A 16,255-nucleotide genomic window follows, 5' to 3' on the forward strand; every position below is an offset into this window, starting at 1 on the left:
TCTCTTCCAAAGCATCTTCCTTCTCGAGCTCTCCACTCATCCACCTCCAACTCTGATGGTCCGACGCTTCTCCAAGCAGAGAGTTTGGGGCAGATCTATCTCCTCGGCTGTGGCCTCCCTCTGGACTAGCCTCCCTGCATCTCTCAAACTTGAGCAGAGCCACCTCTGGTTCCGGAAGCAACCTTTTCACTTCAGTTTTCTCTATTCCTCTCTCCTGCTGATGCACCTGACTGCTCTGTGCACTGGTCACCCTCTGAACTCGGGCCCAGGCCCCTGCATGTCAAATTGTCCTTGCACCGTCTCCGGGCCCCCAAGCACTTAATGGTCTGTATCTGCAACCCTACAGTCCCTTCTCTCTGAACTTATAAGCCACCCGCTGGCTGCACGAGTTAGTTAAGTGCACTTCCTGCTTCCCTTAACCCCCCCCCACCCCCCCGGCACTTCTCCCCTTCCCTCTTACCCACACTTGCGCGATCAATCAATCAGCTACTTGTATAGCGCACTTTCACCAAAGGCATCATGGCACTGAAAGCGGACAACAACCGAGAAGATGGAGAGGAGCCACAACCGGATGAAAACTGGGTTTACGTAAAGAGAAACGTTTTAAGGTTTTGTTTGAAAGACAGTCCTCAGTGGTCCTTAGATGCAGTGGCAAAGAAAGTGGAAAGTGGAAAAAGCTTGGCCGCCCAACCGCTCTTTCCTGTATTTAGGAATATGCAGAAAAACTACATTTGAGTATCTCTGGGAACGGGCCAGGGTGTATATATATACAGTTTCTCCTAGATGGCCAAACATCCTTTGCCGTTTAGTGCCCGGTGCATAATGCACAAGGCTTTACATTTTACCTGGGCATCGATCGGCAACCAGTGAAGAGATTTCCGGGCCCTCCTTACTCCTACTCCAACCGGAATATGTGTAACCAGGTGCGCTGGATGAGAAGATGGCTGTGCCAAGTAAATGGCATTCCAGTAATCGATACTTCTCCAGCATGGGGTCTGGCATGGATTCACATGCTCATGAATATTCCCCGTCGTCAGGCTGGGAATCCTCGGTAAAGAAAAAACCAGTATCAGTTTCGTTTCTGATCTGTCTTTCGTAGTAATAACCAATCACTGGTCTCTGCGTCATACTGACCACAGCCAATGACTGCCCTCTACCTAAGCACCGCCTCTGGCAGCCATCTTCAGATTTTTACCGCACGTTCATGTGTTGGGATCCTCGTGCTATTGCTCTCGAGCGTTAGTGCTATTTTTTCGCGCTTTTTCACAAAAAACTTCGATTTTCGGTCAAAAGAGCCTCAAGCTCCACCGATCCTACATCCGATCAACGGGGACCCGTGTCGGATTCATCTGTGCCCCTCAAGGGTGAAGATTTCGTCGAGCTACACTTCGGAGGACTCCAGAAGCTTCTCAGGCCCGGTCTCGGAGATGGCCCAGGAGAAGGGAAGCTCGACGCCCGGAAAGCTGTTCAGGGCCTGCCCTGGATGCCAGCTGCAGAACGTCTTCAAGGAGGACGAACACTCTTTCTGCCTTTACTGCCTTCATGGGGACAAGACGCACGTGGAGAAGGACTGTGCGTTTTGCGGCAACATGTCGGAACGGACCATGAAGGACCGCCATCAACGTCTCGCCAGCTGGCTGGAGGGTAAGAGCCCGTCTGGCGAGAAGAAGAAGAAATCTGAGCGGTCTTCTAAGACCTTTGAGGGCGCCCCGGCGACGGGGGCCCAACATAAGGCCAAGCACCGCGAGTCCGCTGGCACCGGGAGCGCCGAACGGTCGGGCTCTACGGGCGCCAGGCAGGGCGCACCCTCCCCGGCACCATCAACCACGAGCCAACGCTCTGGGTCGGGTAAGAGGAAGGCCGAGCACCCGGCGAAGCTCCTGGAGAGACCCCGGTCGAGCTCTAAGGCAGAGGAGGAGCGTGGCAGTGCCCCCTCCCTCAAGGATAAGGCGGTGAGCGCACCTAAGGTGGTGAAGGCCTTGATCCATTCGACCAAGCCCTCTATCGAAACGGTCGCGGCGGCCCTGGCCCAGCCTGTGGAGGCTGCACCAGTGGTGGCGGCCTCGGGGCCCAGAATCTCCCTGCCTCCCCGGAGGGAGTCTTCTTTCGTGCCCATCGATAGGACCCCCGTGAAACCCTCCGTGGGGAAGAAGGGGGGGCAGGGCGTCGTCGTAGATTCGGCCTCAACCTCAGAAGAGGAACTGATCGAGGTCTTAAGCCACGGCCTAGGCGTGGAACAAGACCAGCCCGTCGGAATGGGCCCCGACGCAGGTGACGACGACGACATCGTCGAGGATACCGACGGGGCCCCTGCTCGCCCGTCGGATTCCCCTCTGCCAGCGCCGCAAGACAACTCAGCGGCCATTTTGTTGGCTATACAGTCCTTATGCTCCGAGATAAGGACGAGACTACCGTTACCGACGGAGGAACCTCTCCCGTCGGGGGATCCAGAACCGGGACCTTCTGGTGTTCCCCCTACCAAGAAAAGAAGGATCCATCCACCGCCTCCTTTTCAACCGTCGCGCCCCGTCCAGCCCTCCTCCCCGTCCACCCGAGGGGATGATACGGGGACTGACACGGCAGCGACGGGTACGGACGACGAGGCATACGACGAGGATTTTCCGTCGTCGCCTCCCCCCAGGGCTTCTCCGCCCGACGAGATTGGATCGTTCCACTCAATGATCGCCAGGGCATCCGAGCTTTTCCAACTCTGCCCTGAGGAGAAGAAAAAGGAAGGCTTCCTTTACCAACGGCGCGAGACCAAGAGGAAGACGGTCCTCGCAGTGCCTCTGTTGGACGACATTTGGGATGAGGGCCTTTCCCTCCTCAAGAACCCTTCCACGACGCCAGCGAAAAGAGACCGGTACGAGAAAAAGTACCGGGTCCCGGACTCGGCCCCCCTATGCCTCCGGGCGCAGCCTACCCCGGACTCCGTCGTCTCCGCGGCAGCCAGGAAGAAAGCGGGGGGGGGTGCGGCCTCCACGTCGACTTCCCCGCCGGACGGCGAGGGAAAGAAATTGGATGCCATGGGACGCAGAGTCATCTCGTCGGCGGCGACGACGATTAAAGCGGCCAACGCCTTGGCTATCGTGGCCCGCTACGACAGGGAACTCTGGTACAAGATAGCTCCCCTGCTGGATTTTCTGCCGGACGACAAGAGGGCGGAGGCCCTTGAGATCCTGCAGGAAGGTGAGGTGGCCTCGGACCACGCCATCACCGTGGCGACGGACATCGCCGACACTGGGTTCCGCCAGATGGGCAACGGCGTTTGCCTTCGACGTCGCGGATGGCTCAAGGCTACGGACTTTCGGCAGGACGTCCAGAACAGGGTCCTGGACATGCCCTTCGACGGGAACAACCTGTTTGGGAAGACAGTGGACGATTCCCTTCAGGCCATCAAGGCGGATACTGAGACGGCCCGGGCCCTTGGAGTGCTGCAGCAACGGCGGACGCCCTTTCGGAGCGGCGGAGGCAAGGGCGCCTCCAAAGGTTCCGGCGGCGGTTTCGCTTCCTACCGTCAAGCGGCCCGCTCGTCGTCGCAAGAGGCCTACAGAGGACGAGGCAAGTCTGGCGGCCCCCGCCGTCGTCGCCAAGGAGGCCAAGGCGGCAAGGCCGCGTCCAAGCAGGATTGAACCGGCCGTGGGGTCGGGCCCCCACCGAAGCACCCCGGTGGGAGGCCGGCTGGCGGGCTTCGTCAGCGTGTGGGAGTCCGTCTCCACCGACCGTTGGGTGCTGGACGCCCTGGCCCGGGGCCACGCGCTCGAGTTTCAAAGAAGGTGCCCGCGCGTCCCCCCCGTGGCCAGGAAAGAACTTCACGTCCCTCAACTTCTCCTGGAGGTAAAGGCGATGCTCAGAAAGGGCGCCATCGAACTCGTCCCAAAGAGGCTTCGGGGCTCCGGAGTCTACTCGCGTTACTTCCTCGTGAAGAAGAAGACGGGAGGATGGCGCCCCATCCTGGACCTGCGACGCCTGAACAAGTTCATCAAGGCGCAGAAGTTCCGGATGGTCACCCTCCAGCACGTCCTGGGTCAGCTGGAGGAAGGAGACTTCCTATCGTCGTTGGATTTGGAGGATGCCTACTTCCACATTCCCATCCTAAAGGGGCACCGAAAATTCCTCAGATTCGTGGTCCAAGGGCGTCATTACCAGTTCAAAGCCCTTCCCTTCGGACTGCGGTCGGCACCCAGGGTTTTCACCAAGTGCCTCGCACCGGTGGCGGCGCAGCTGCGCCGCGAGGGGATTCACGTCTACCCCTACCTGGACGACTGGCTCATCCGCGCCAAGACGAGGGAGCTCGCCGTGGTCCACACGGCAAGGACCGTCCAACTCCTCACGGACCTGGGATTCTCCGTGAACTACGCCAAATCCCACCTGGTGCCCGCGCAAGTCGCACTGTTTCTGGGAGCGAGGCTCGACACAGTGTCCCTTCTGGCCTCCCCGTCGGAGGAGAGGACCAGGACCATCTTGGGCAAGGTGCAACGGATGTTGGTGGCCGACGCGGCCAAGGTGAGGTCCATCAAGTCCCTCCTCGGGATGATGTCTTCCTGCATCTACCTCATTCCCAGGTGCAGGCTCCGGATGCGCCCGTTGCAAGAGTTCCTGGATGCGCGCTGGATCCAGACGACGGGCAGCTTCGAGGAAAGGATCAAGCTCGACGAGAGTTTCCGACGAGCGATACGGTGGTGGGGCACCCGCGCGCATCTGACGGCGGGCATGGACTTCCAGACCCCAGCCCACCAGGTGACTGTGACCACGGATGCCTCCCTAGAAGGGTGGGGAGCGCACACCGAAAATCTGCACGCAAGGGGACTCTGGCTCCCGACGGAGAAGTCCCTGCATATCAACGTCCTGGAGCTCCGTGCAGTGTTTTGGGCCCTCAGGTCCTTCCTTCCGTCCCTCAAGGGCAAGGTGGTGAGGATCTTCACCGACAACACCACCACCATGTTTTACATCAGGAAACAGGGCGGAACCAGGTCCCCAGCGCTGTCCAAGGAGGCGCAGGACCTGTGGCATTGGGCCGTCGCCCAAGGGATTCTTCTGGTGCCGTTTCATCTGGCAGGGATAAAAAACACCATCGCCGACTCACTCAGCAGGGAGCTGCGCTCGTGCCACGAGTGGGAACTACGGCAGGATCTGGTGGATCGCCTCTTCCGACGGTGGGGCACACCCCAGATCGACCTGTGCGCGACGGCGACGAACACCAAGTGCCGGAGGTTCGCCAGCAGGTTTCCCCAGACGAGGAGCATGGGCGATGCTTTCTCGTTCCCCTGGGAGGGCCTGTTCCTCTACGCGTTCCCTCCCTTGCCTCTGCTAATCCGGCTCGTCAACCAGCTCAAGAGGTCACGGTGCAGGATGATCCTCGTCGCACCTGCGTGGCCGAGGCAGATATGGTTCCCGGACCTTCTGGACTTGTCGGCGTCCCCGCCAATCAAGCTGCCGGCGGACGCGGATCTACTCTCCAGGGAAGGAGGCGCCATCCTCCACCACGACCCGAAGTCGCTGAACTTGCAGGCCTGGCTCCTGCAGCGCTAGAGTTTGGAGGATACGACATACCGGCCGATTGCAGAGAGGTTCTTGCAAAGGCCAGGGCGTCCTCGACTCTTAAATGCTACGGACACAAATGGAAGAGGTTCTCTGTCTGGTGCCACGCACAGAAGGTTAACCCTCTACGGATTACGGCTCCCCAAGTGCTGCCGTACCTGCTGACGCTGGCCAAAGCTGGTCTGGCACACGCGTCCATCAAGATTCATCTTGCTGCGATCTCCCGATACACCAGAACCACGGGCCGGACGTCCTTGTGGTCTCATCGTCTGGTGAAAGAGTTCATGAAGGGACTGTTCAGATCGTTCCCGCCGGTGAAGGCTCCGGCCCCGGCGTGGGAGCTCAACGTGGTGCTGACCAAACTCATGGGACCTCCGTTCGAGCCTCTGCACTCGGCCCCGTTGAAGTTTCTATCGTGGAAAACAGCTTTTCTCGTGGCCATCACCTCCGCACGACGAGTGGGAGAGATCCAGGCCCTTTCCTGCAAGGCCCCGTACTTGACTTTCCACGACACGAGGGTAGTGCTCAGGACGCACCCCTCCTTCATGCCCAAGGTACCGTCGGACTTTCATCTCAACGAACCCTTGGTGTTACCTGTGTTCTTCCCGTCGCCTTCGTCGCCGGCTGAGAGGACTTTGCACTCGCTGGATGTAGCTAGAGCGCTGAAGTTCTACGTGGACCGCACGAAAGGTTTTCGGAAGACGTCACAACTCTTTGTGAACTTTGGACCTGTCAATCAGGGGAAGGCTCTCTCGAAGGCTTCCATCTCCAGATGGCTCTCCGGCTGTATCATGTACTGTCACCGGTTGGCAAACCGACCGCTGCCTGGCCGTCCGAGAGCCCATTCCACCAGAGCGATCGCAGCTACCACGGCGTTCCTATCTGGTGTGCCCCTGCTGGACATATGCAGGGCTGCTACGTGGAGGTCGACGCACACCTTCACGAAATTCTACTGCGTCGACCGGGATTCCAGGGAGGAGTCCAGGGTCGGCCAAGCAGTGCTGCGCAACCTGTTCGCCTGAGGTGAGCCTGGTGAGGAGGTAAGATGCTTAATGTTGAGTTGATGTGATGCTTAATGTTGAGCCTTTGCCACCTCCCGTGGTTGTGCATGTGTGTACTGCTATGTATTCTTTATTCATGAGCATGTGAATCCATGCCAGACCCCATGCTGGAGAAGGAACAAGTTACTTACCTGTAACTGTTGTTCTCCAGCATGGGTCTGGCATGGATTCACATGCGAACCCTCCCGCCTACCCCTCTGCGGCTCTTCACTTGGTCATACTGCCACTTCACGTGCTTCCAAATCTGAAGATGGCTGCCAGAGGCGGTGCTTAGGTAGAGGGCAGTCATTGGCTGTGGTCAGTATGACGCAGAGACCAGTGATTGGTTATTACTACGAAAGACAGATCAGAAACGAAACTGATACTGGTTTTTTCTTTACCGAGGATTCCCAGCCTGACGACGGGGAATATTCATGAGCATGTGAATCCATGCCAGACCCATGCTGGAGAACAACAGTTACAGGTAAGTAACTTGTTCCTTCCATTTACACATGCTGCCACTATCTATGCATGGAATCTATCCGGAACAAAAGGAATACATTTCTTCAACTATTTGAGTTTGCAAAACCCTGATCCACATACTGTATTAACCTGAACCACCATAGACAAGGATTCAGATATCTTAATTCCTAGGTTATGAACTGTTTTAGCCGGCTTTGTTAAAGGGCTCAGGGATGCTGCCTGAAGTCCGTCCATCCCCCGGCCACCAGAGGCGGACCAGAGATCATGATCTGTCTTCCCGCCGTTCAGCTTGAGCCAGTTTGACTCATCCACACCTGAATGGCCTCCAAGCAGTTTTCTAGCCTATCCCTCACATTTGCCTGCTTCGGGTCCAATCTGAACAGAATCTGTGTATCATCTGCATAAGAAAAGTAAGGGAGATAGGGCTGAGCCCTGCGGAACACCACGAAACAGGAACGAGCGATAAGGATATAAGGAGACTATTTGGGAACGTGAGGTCAGAAAGGCACAAAACCAATCCAACACTGCCCCAGAAAATCCTGCCTCTTCTAGCCTTACTATCAGGATCCAGTGATCAATAGTATTGAAAGCGGTCGAGCACTGATACCAAGACGGATTCGGTTCCCATCAGGGGGCGAAAACCCATTTGGCAGCGAACTAGAATATTTTGACCTTCCAGAAACATTCTCAGTTGAGGGATCACCACTGCTTCTAAGACATTCATAAGGAAGGGTAGAGTGAAATAGGCCGATCGTTCGTCAGGACCAAGGAGTCCAGGGTAGATTATTTCAATAATGGCATAACCAGGCCTTCTTTTAGTTTAAGGGGAACTTGGCCCCAAATCAAAGATGAATTAACTGCTGAAGCCAGTGTCATACAAATCAGTTGGCGCCAATTTGAATAAATGCGATGGAATGACATCAAGGGGCAACGCAGATTTATGCCCTGCTGCTGTCTTGATCAATTCCTCTCCATTAGTTGAAGGCGCCCATTCCCAGACACAATATCAAAATCAATGAGACCAGGAGATAAATTGCAAGTAGAACAAAGTTTATATGAGAAATTGTGCACACCGAGAACTCTGCTGCCCAGAGAGCGCTCTGCCGACCATTACAAGGGCAGCATATTATAAAGCATAAATGCGTCACTGATGTCGCCTAACTGTAGGTGCATAATTCTACAATACAACTGGAAAGTTGAATCGGGTCTGTACAGATATGTAGGGGTTGGCCACATTGGATTGGTGGCTTGCTTGGATGTCACTCCCGTAGCAAGTGTGTCAGCTGGGCTGATTTCAGCAGGGTGAAGGTCATGCCAGCAGAGAGATACTTCTTCCCTCTCTCTATCTAAGTTAGAACAGCAGGCTTTGAAGGCATGACACAAATGACAATCCTAAACGTTGCCTCAAAGAGGGGTATATTTAGAGTTCACTAACAAGTGATCTGTGTATTATACCCTCTGCACCTTGGTATCTATAAACCCAGTACCCCGACCCAGGTGTCCAACTGCGAGATCCTTGATCTACCTGATGTTTCATGATACTGACACATGTGTTCATTTTAGCAAGAATATATTGATGATTGGAGTTTCAGGCCAGGGCGGGTGTTCTTTTCTTGATCACTTGAAAGGTCTGATGTGTATCTGTATCAAAGAGTGGAGGGGTTTGGGCCCTATAGATTATGGCCAGGTGGGTTTGGGGGGAGGGGGTCAATGGAGCACAGGCAGGTCCGTGGAGATGGATGTTCCCAAGGGTGGGTCCTACTCCTTTCTCGCACAGTGCAATGAGATCACTTGTTCAGGGAAGAAACTAAAGCTTCAAACAATGAATGGCTGGACTTCCGTGAGAACAGAACTTGGGCGCAGCTGGCAGGAGGTGGTGGGGGCCTGGGCTGGTAGTGTGAGGCGCTGGCAGAGAGGGGAGAGACAGGCTTTTAGAGATCATTTTCGGGCCTAGTAAAAAGATGGAGTTTGGTGTGTCACAGAATGGGGTCTTGGAGTTGCAATAAGAATAGGTTAAATGATTCTAAATCAATAGTAAGGGGGCAGTGAGGTGGTTCACACGTATGCAGGGTTGGGGGACGTCTCAGCCCCACCCCCTGCCTCCAGCAGAGGGGGGATCCGATAGTGCGGGAATACAAGAGGAGCGGGACAAGGGCTCCTCTCCCCTAACAGTCTCCCCTTTGTTACTCCTAAAGTAATGAATACCCTCCGTCCAGTACTTCTAAATTCCTCTGCCCTTCTTACTGCTTGGTCCCAGGCGGGGGTACCTTTTTATTGGCATCCAGGTACGACATACACGCCTTGAACTCCCTCCTCGTTGTGCATACTGTTCAGGAGTACAGGTCTTGTAAATACAACCCCTGTCCCCAGCTAGGTCCACCCACATCTCTTTGTAGTTTTCTAGATCCTGGGGTTCTTTGATTGTGGCATGATAGAGGATATCCACTACGCCCCTGTATCATATATGGCCACCTTGCGATATTTGGGTTCATTACTCTCACCAGTTTTTACTTGGGCTTCCCTAGTATCATGATGCACCCTCCCATCTCTATTTTGGTTGCCTATAGTCCACATCATCATCGCACTATTAGGGATTGCCTTGGCACAACATCGTACTCCTAACTGGCACACACAGAAGATCAGCAGCAGGAACACAATGATGGGAATCAATAGCTTCATTGCAGTCCTGAGCCATGAGGGCACCCAGTCGAACGCCATGCTGAACCAGTCTCTGTCCTGGATGGCGCCTTCCTTTTTCATTCTCACTCCCAAGTTCACACACTGCAGATATTACATGTGAAAGTATTCCGTTTTCAACATCTGAAGAAGGTACGAACGTGCAACATGCACGCCCGACTTTTCGGCAAACACTGCCCTCCATAGCTGTGAGGAGGTTGAGCACCTACCTGTTCTGCATTGTCATTAGTCTCAGTGCTCTTAGTTCTACATTGATGACATTGAACCCCTCCTCAGTGTCGTTTGCCAGCTGGGTCAGCTCCGAGAGCACTAGCTGGAGCCCCTATGCATTTGCTTGCATCTGGATACTGCGGATCAGTGATGCAAAAAATGTCTGTGCTGGGTTAAACAACTTGTACTCATCAGGGATCTATGCTGAGGTCAGAAGAGTCTTTGGAGAGATAGTTGGATGCTCTTTTTTTGCGTGACACTTGATCCTGTAACTTGTCTTCCGATAGTATGTCATAAATGGGGGGGGTTCTTCAGTCGCGGTCTTGGGTGCTGGTTGCAGTTTGTTGGGCACCCTTTCCCTCTAGATGCGTTTCTCCGGAATTACCAGCAGGGCTGAGTGTAGCGTTGCCAGAGCACAATAGCCCCTCCATGGGGACGCACGGTGCAAATATGCCCGTTTGCCATACACCCAGTAGTGGTCCATCAAGGCTGCAGTTCCTTTTCGTATGTCTGAGATGATGAGGGTTCTGTTGCAGTGCGAGTTTGAACCCTTCCCCCTGGAAACATAGTTCATGCTCTTTTTCATGCTGGATTTTGATTGGCTTCTTGAGGGCTGTCACCCATGCTAGCTTTGCGATATGCTGGGACCATATTTGAACACACGTGTCTTCCATCCACTGCAGTCTTTTATCTAATAAGCCGTGCCGCGCAGTGCTTCTGCTTTGCACATTACTGTTGCATCTTGCCATTTGCTTTCAGCGAACATTGTCCCTTTTATTGCTGAGAATGGCTCTTTAAAGCATGTTGTGCCTTCAGGTTTCTTCTTAGAGTTTCTAGTCAGGAGGAAGCAATTGTAGCTTAACTGTGTGTGCCTGGAAGGTGTTCCGTATTCTACATAGTGCGAGATGAACAAGCCACTGGGCTTCCACTAGGGGAGATTCTTGGGCACTAGGACATTATGCGTTCCTGACGCATGAAGTATTAGTGAACACACATAGCATTTGTGGCCTGTCTTCCTGTGGCGCTCATGTCATCTGTATGGCGAAGGTCTTCTACTTTATCCAAGCCCAACCCATGATGTGCATCATATTTGTGTTGCTTTATTTGCCGCATTCACTTGTGGGCCAATTTATTTTCACCACCAATAAATTACCTTTTGTACCATTGGTTATCAATATTCAATGTGTCGTGGGTGTTAGAAACATGCAGGCGATAAATGGGGAAGAGGCCTGTATTCATTTTTACAATGGTATTGCTATCAAGCTACCAGAATTGAGTGCACGAAAGTGCTTCTGATATGTCAGGAGACTGATATCAGTAGGAGACGGAGTGTATACATTATCAACATTTGAGGTATGATATCTGGTTGTATACGGGTCACTTGGTGGCACTGTAAACAGTACTGGAGTGGAAAAAGAGTCTTCATGTACATATATTACATTTTCACGTTCATTCATTGCAAATGGCCCAGACTATAATGACACCTTTGTACGATTCTTGTGTAGTGTAGTAATGTTCAAGGAGTTATTATGGTCCCATATTAGTTTTACAACATCCCATATTAGTTTGCTCTCTTCTTGTATTAGTTTTCCCCCCACCGCCCCCCTTCTTTTATGTCTCCAACAATAAAAGAGATGCTCCAGTACAGCTCCAAACATAACAACATCGTGGAAAATACAATGGCCGTAAAATAAAGGCCACATTCATATGAATATGCCCTAGTGGCGGTTTATAGTCATAATGTCGAAAAAAAAATGTCGAAAAAAAAATGTCGAAAATAATAATCTCGACATCCTATACTTATAATGTAAAAAGTCATTTTTTCGAAAAAAAAATGTCGACATTTTTTTTTTTGACATTATGACTATAAACCCTTAAAACTATCAACACCTCACCCAACACCCCCCCCCCCACACCCCCCAACCACCCTTTCACCCCTCATACTCAACACATACCAATTATTTATTTATTTATTCAATAAATAACCTAAAAAAGGATCATTTACTATGGGGGGGTCCCCCCCAAACCCCCCCTCACCCAAAACCCCCCTGCCACCCCCCCACACCCCCCCAACCACCCCTCATACTCAACACATCATATATATTTATTTATTTATTTATTCAATAAATAAATAACCTAAAAAAGGATCATTTACTATGGGGGGGTCCCCCCCAACCCCCCCTCACCCAACACCCCCCTGCCACCCCCCCCACACCCCCCCAACCACCCTTTCACCCCTCATACTCAACACATACCAATTATTTATTTATTTGTTTATTTATTCAATAATTAAATAAATAAAAATTGTATTTACTATGGGGGGGTCCCCCCCAACCCCCCCTCACCCAACACCCCCCTGCCACCCCCCCACACCCCCCCAACCACTCCTCATACTCAACACATCATATATATATATATATTTATTTATTTATGCATACACTAAATTAAATTTCGAAAAAATATCGAAAAATGTCGACATTTTGTTTGTCGACATTATTGTTTTTCGACATTAATTTGTCGACATTTTGACTGTCGACATTATTGATGTCGACATTATGACTGCAGACCCCTAGTGGCACTTATACTATTCCTACTGCTATCTGACTGAATTCTATTTCTAACCAATTAGCTATTTTCCCCAATCGTTGCACCTACAGAGTGGGATATACAGGGTTAAACAAACTTTCAGTTGATCAGCAAGTTCAAACATTAAAAGTACAGGTGCAATTCAGAGAGAGTGAGAGAGAGCTTCTATATATGCATATATTTGTATGTCAGTCATCACTTAATTATGTAATTTTTTTTTGTCCAATACATTATAATTTCTTTATTACTTTTCCAGTATCATGTCTTTTATTCTTGCACGCCTTCATTTTCTTGTACTACTTCTGAAACTACACCATCATAAGCTTTACTGACGTCAGACAAGTGGATCCAATATTTCAGGCCCTTTACTTTTACTGCTGAAGGTGTGCAATACACCACTTCAATAAGGGCCATGAAATCTTGGAGAGTTCCACCTTCTGACGATGCTGTGAACGTACACCAGTTCCCCAGGCATTAGAAGTTCTGGTGGGCTGTCTGCTGCAGGAGTGGATGTGTCTGTTTCACTTCCTCTTGTGACTGGCGGGTCAATTTGTTTTGCAATGCTTCTTACTGCCTAGAACTGTGGCTGTTCCATGTGCATCAGACTTTCTTCTTATGGGGGATAGCGGTGTTTGCATGTGCCTTTCTATTTCGTGGGGGGACAAGTGGTTGTCCTTGCTTGGTTGTCCTTGCTTGGTTGTGTATGTGACTGCAATAGGGCCAATGGCAGGCAATAGACACAATTATTTTTGAGCGTTTGGCACAGTTTACATAATCTACTTTTAAGAAGGCTGTTGATTTTTTTTTATTTTACAGCCCCATTTGCTTGCAGGTGTTAAATTGAACACATTTTATGATTTATTCCTAGCAATGTAGTCCCTTCTTTGAAGAGGTCATGTACAAAATGTGTCCCATTATCGGAGCGTATGACATCACACATGCTCCATCGTGGGAACACTTCTCTCACCAGAAATTTTGCTGCACACTTCGTGTCTTTGTGGGCACAGGGCCCTGCTTCCACCCAGCGCGAAAAGGGGCAGAGTACCACTATCGAGTACCTTGCCCTATTTCACCTCTCTCCCATGTCTGCGTAATCTATGTGCAGTTCCCGGAAAAAGGTCCAATGGGGCAAGGTAATGTTCCTCGCAGTGTTCTTGAGGTCATTCCTGAATTAAATATTTAGCATGTAACTCGCTCAGTGATCATTTTGGTAATGTATTCCTGAAGTTTTGGAGCGAAACAGTCCTCCTGTATGTCGGCAGCAATGTGCTGCTTCGAGGCATGAGCTGGAAAGTGTAATTGCTGGAATGCGATCGGTTAGAGCTCTACAGGCATTACTACTTTCCCTGTTGTGTCCTGTCTCCATAAAAGATCTGTGGGTGACTGTGTACATCCCCTTTTTGTCCATAACTCTTTTTCCACACATGGCGCTTTCTTTTGGAGATCTATTATTTGCGCTATATTTCATGTGTGAAGGTAGTGTGCATTTTAGGTGTCCATTTTATTTCAGCATCGCCTTTCTGTGCTTCTTTTAACCCCTTTTGTAATGGTCATGTGTAGGCGGCATAATCTAATATCCATGCCCTGCAATAGTTGCATATGCATGTCCTTTACCGTGTGGGGCCTGGCTGCTGCTCGCACTGTTGCTGCTCTCAGGTATTATTCTGTCCTTCTTTTGAAATCAATTGACCTAAATACAATACTTCTGCTAGGAAATATTGGATCTTTGTATTGTCTACTTTGTACCCCTTATGTGCTAATAATGTGAGCAGAGCTTTTCTGTAATCTTCTTCCCCTTTACTGCATATTAGGAGGTCATCGATGAATTGAATAATGATACTTTGAAAATCAATATTGCTGAGGTCTTCGTGCAAGATCATGTTAAAGATGTGTTAGGGAGAATTCTCAGAAATTGTCGAATTCCTCTCTACCTTAGAGACCCCCAGCTCTTCTGCTGGACTCTAGGACTTGATTTTTTGCCTTTATTCCCACTCTCTCATGCATTTTAATGCGATTTTCAACTGGTTCTTTTGGTCTTGGAGTCTGACGAACTTCATTGTCGTCATCTTTTACATTGTGTCACAAAGAACCTTCAGTGCAGTGGCACAGGGAAGTCTTTCAGATTTCCCCAAAGTTTGAATACCTTATCTTGGATAAACTACTGTTTCCAATAGCAGTGAAGTGAAATTGACTATACTTACATTTGTAACTTTCGAGGGGATTGTGTCCTCTGACGTATTCCACATCTATGACCGGTAATGACCACAGCTGTGCTGCTAAGGAACATTTTCGGCAGAGGGCGTCCCGCGTCAGTGACGTAGATACGTTGTTCCTCGAGGGTCTACCTCACCAGATGTTATATATATATATATATATATATATATATATATATATATATATATATTTTGCACGGCGCCCGTAGCCTCAGTTCCGTTTTGTCCGCAAACGTGTTTGCTTCGGAATCTTGGTGCACTCGATTCTTATCTTCGATAGCGATGTCGTCGTCTTCTACCACCCCGAAGTCGGGCTTTAAGAAATGTCGGCCCTGCAGGTCGAAGATGTCCATCACAGACCCGCACAACATCTGCCTCTTGTGCCTCGGCGAAAACCACGCCACCGACGACTGCATCGATTACCAGTCCCTGACGACTAAGGCCTTGCGGGAACGTAAGAAGAAATTAAAGGTAGAAAGGGTGTCTAAGCCCCATAAATCGAAGTCCGCTGGACTTTCAACCGATGATTCGAGGGGCGACTCTCCACATCGGCGAAAATCCACGGGGTCTTGGTCTCGGAGTGGTTCCCGCCATTCTTCTGCCTCTTCTAGGCACTCTAGGAAGCGCTGTCACTGGTCGCCTTCCCCGTCCTCGTTGGAGGACTCCGCCAGACGGGTGACTTGTCCCACCAAGTCTTTGTCGCGGGCAGAATGGGATGCATTCCGCCAGCAGATGATGGTGATTTTCAAATCGTAAGGCACAGCTCCGGCCGCGCCTTCGAAAGAAGCCGGCATGGAACTGGCTCGGTCCACCACTCGCACGCCTTCGGGCGGTCGGCGCGATCATCGGGGGACGTCGAGGTCCCGATTGAACAAGGAAGATCGCCGTGCCAGATCCAGGTACTGGTCCTCGATGCCATCGAGACCGTCGGAACCTGTGAAGCCTTCGAGGAAGGCATCAACGCAATCAGCGCTGTCCATCAAAGGACACTCTCGGAGCTCCGCCCATGAAGAAGTCATCAACGCCATTGGCGCCGTGTCTGTTGAGGGAGGCTCTCGGGGCTCCGCCCTCGAAGTTGTCGGCACCTCGGTCGACGAAGATTCCCTCAGCGCCCTCGACTCCTTTTGTGGAGGATTTGCCAGAGGTGCCCTGGAGGGCTGTAGAAGCCCTGAGGAAGGCTCTCAGTAAATCTGTGAGGCCTGCTTTTGAGCCCTACTCTGTTCCTCCTCCCAGATTGGATTTGTTCCAACTTTTGGATTATATTTCAGAGTTGGAGGAAGGGTCTGATGATGAGATGGTTGTGCCTCCTGATGTCCCTGATGACCTTTTGTCGGGGCTCAGTCAGATGGAAGAACTCAGTCAGTCCTTGCATGACGCCAGTGGTCTTGACACCTCTCCAGAGGTGGAGTTTGGCAGGCCTGAGCCTGGGACGCACGCCGAGTCCTCCTATAGGCATCTCATGTCAAGGGTGACTGAATGCTTGGG

General features: G+C 51.4%; 1 protein-coding gene across 4 annotated transcripts in view; it reads left to right on the forward strand.

Annotated features, from left to right (window-relative positions):
- QRICH1 (glutamine rich 1) overlaps positions 1-16,255 on the forward strand; it is a 557,471-nt gene that overhangs the window by 195,783 nt on the left and 345,433 nt on the right. The gene's annotated exons all lie outside the window — the stretch shown is intronic.

This window comes from Ambystoma mexicanum, chromosome 2p (genome assembly GCF_040938575.1).
Source record: "Ambystoma mexicanum isolate Mex_15411 chromosome 2p, UKY_AmexF1_1, whole genome shotgun sequence".
Lineage (NCBI taxonomy): Eukaryota > Metazoa > Chordata > Amphibia > Caudata > Ambystomatidae > Ambystoma > Ambystoma mexicanum.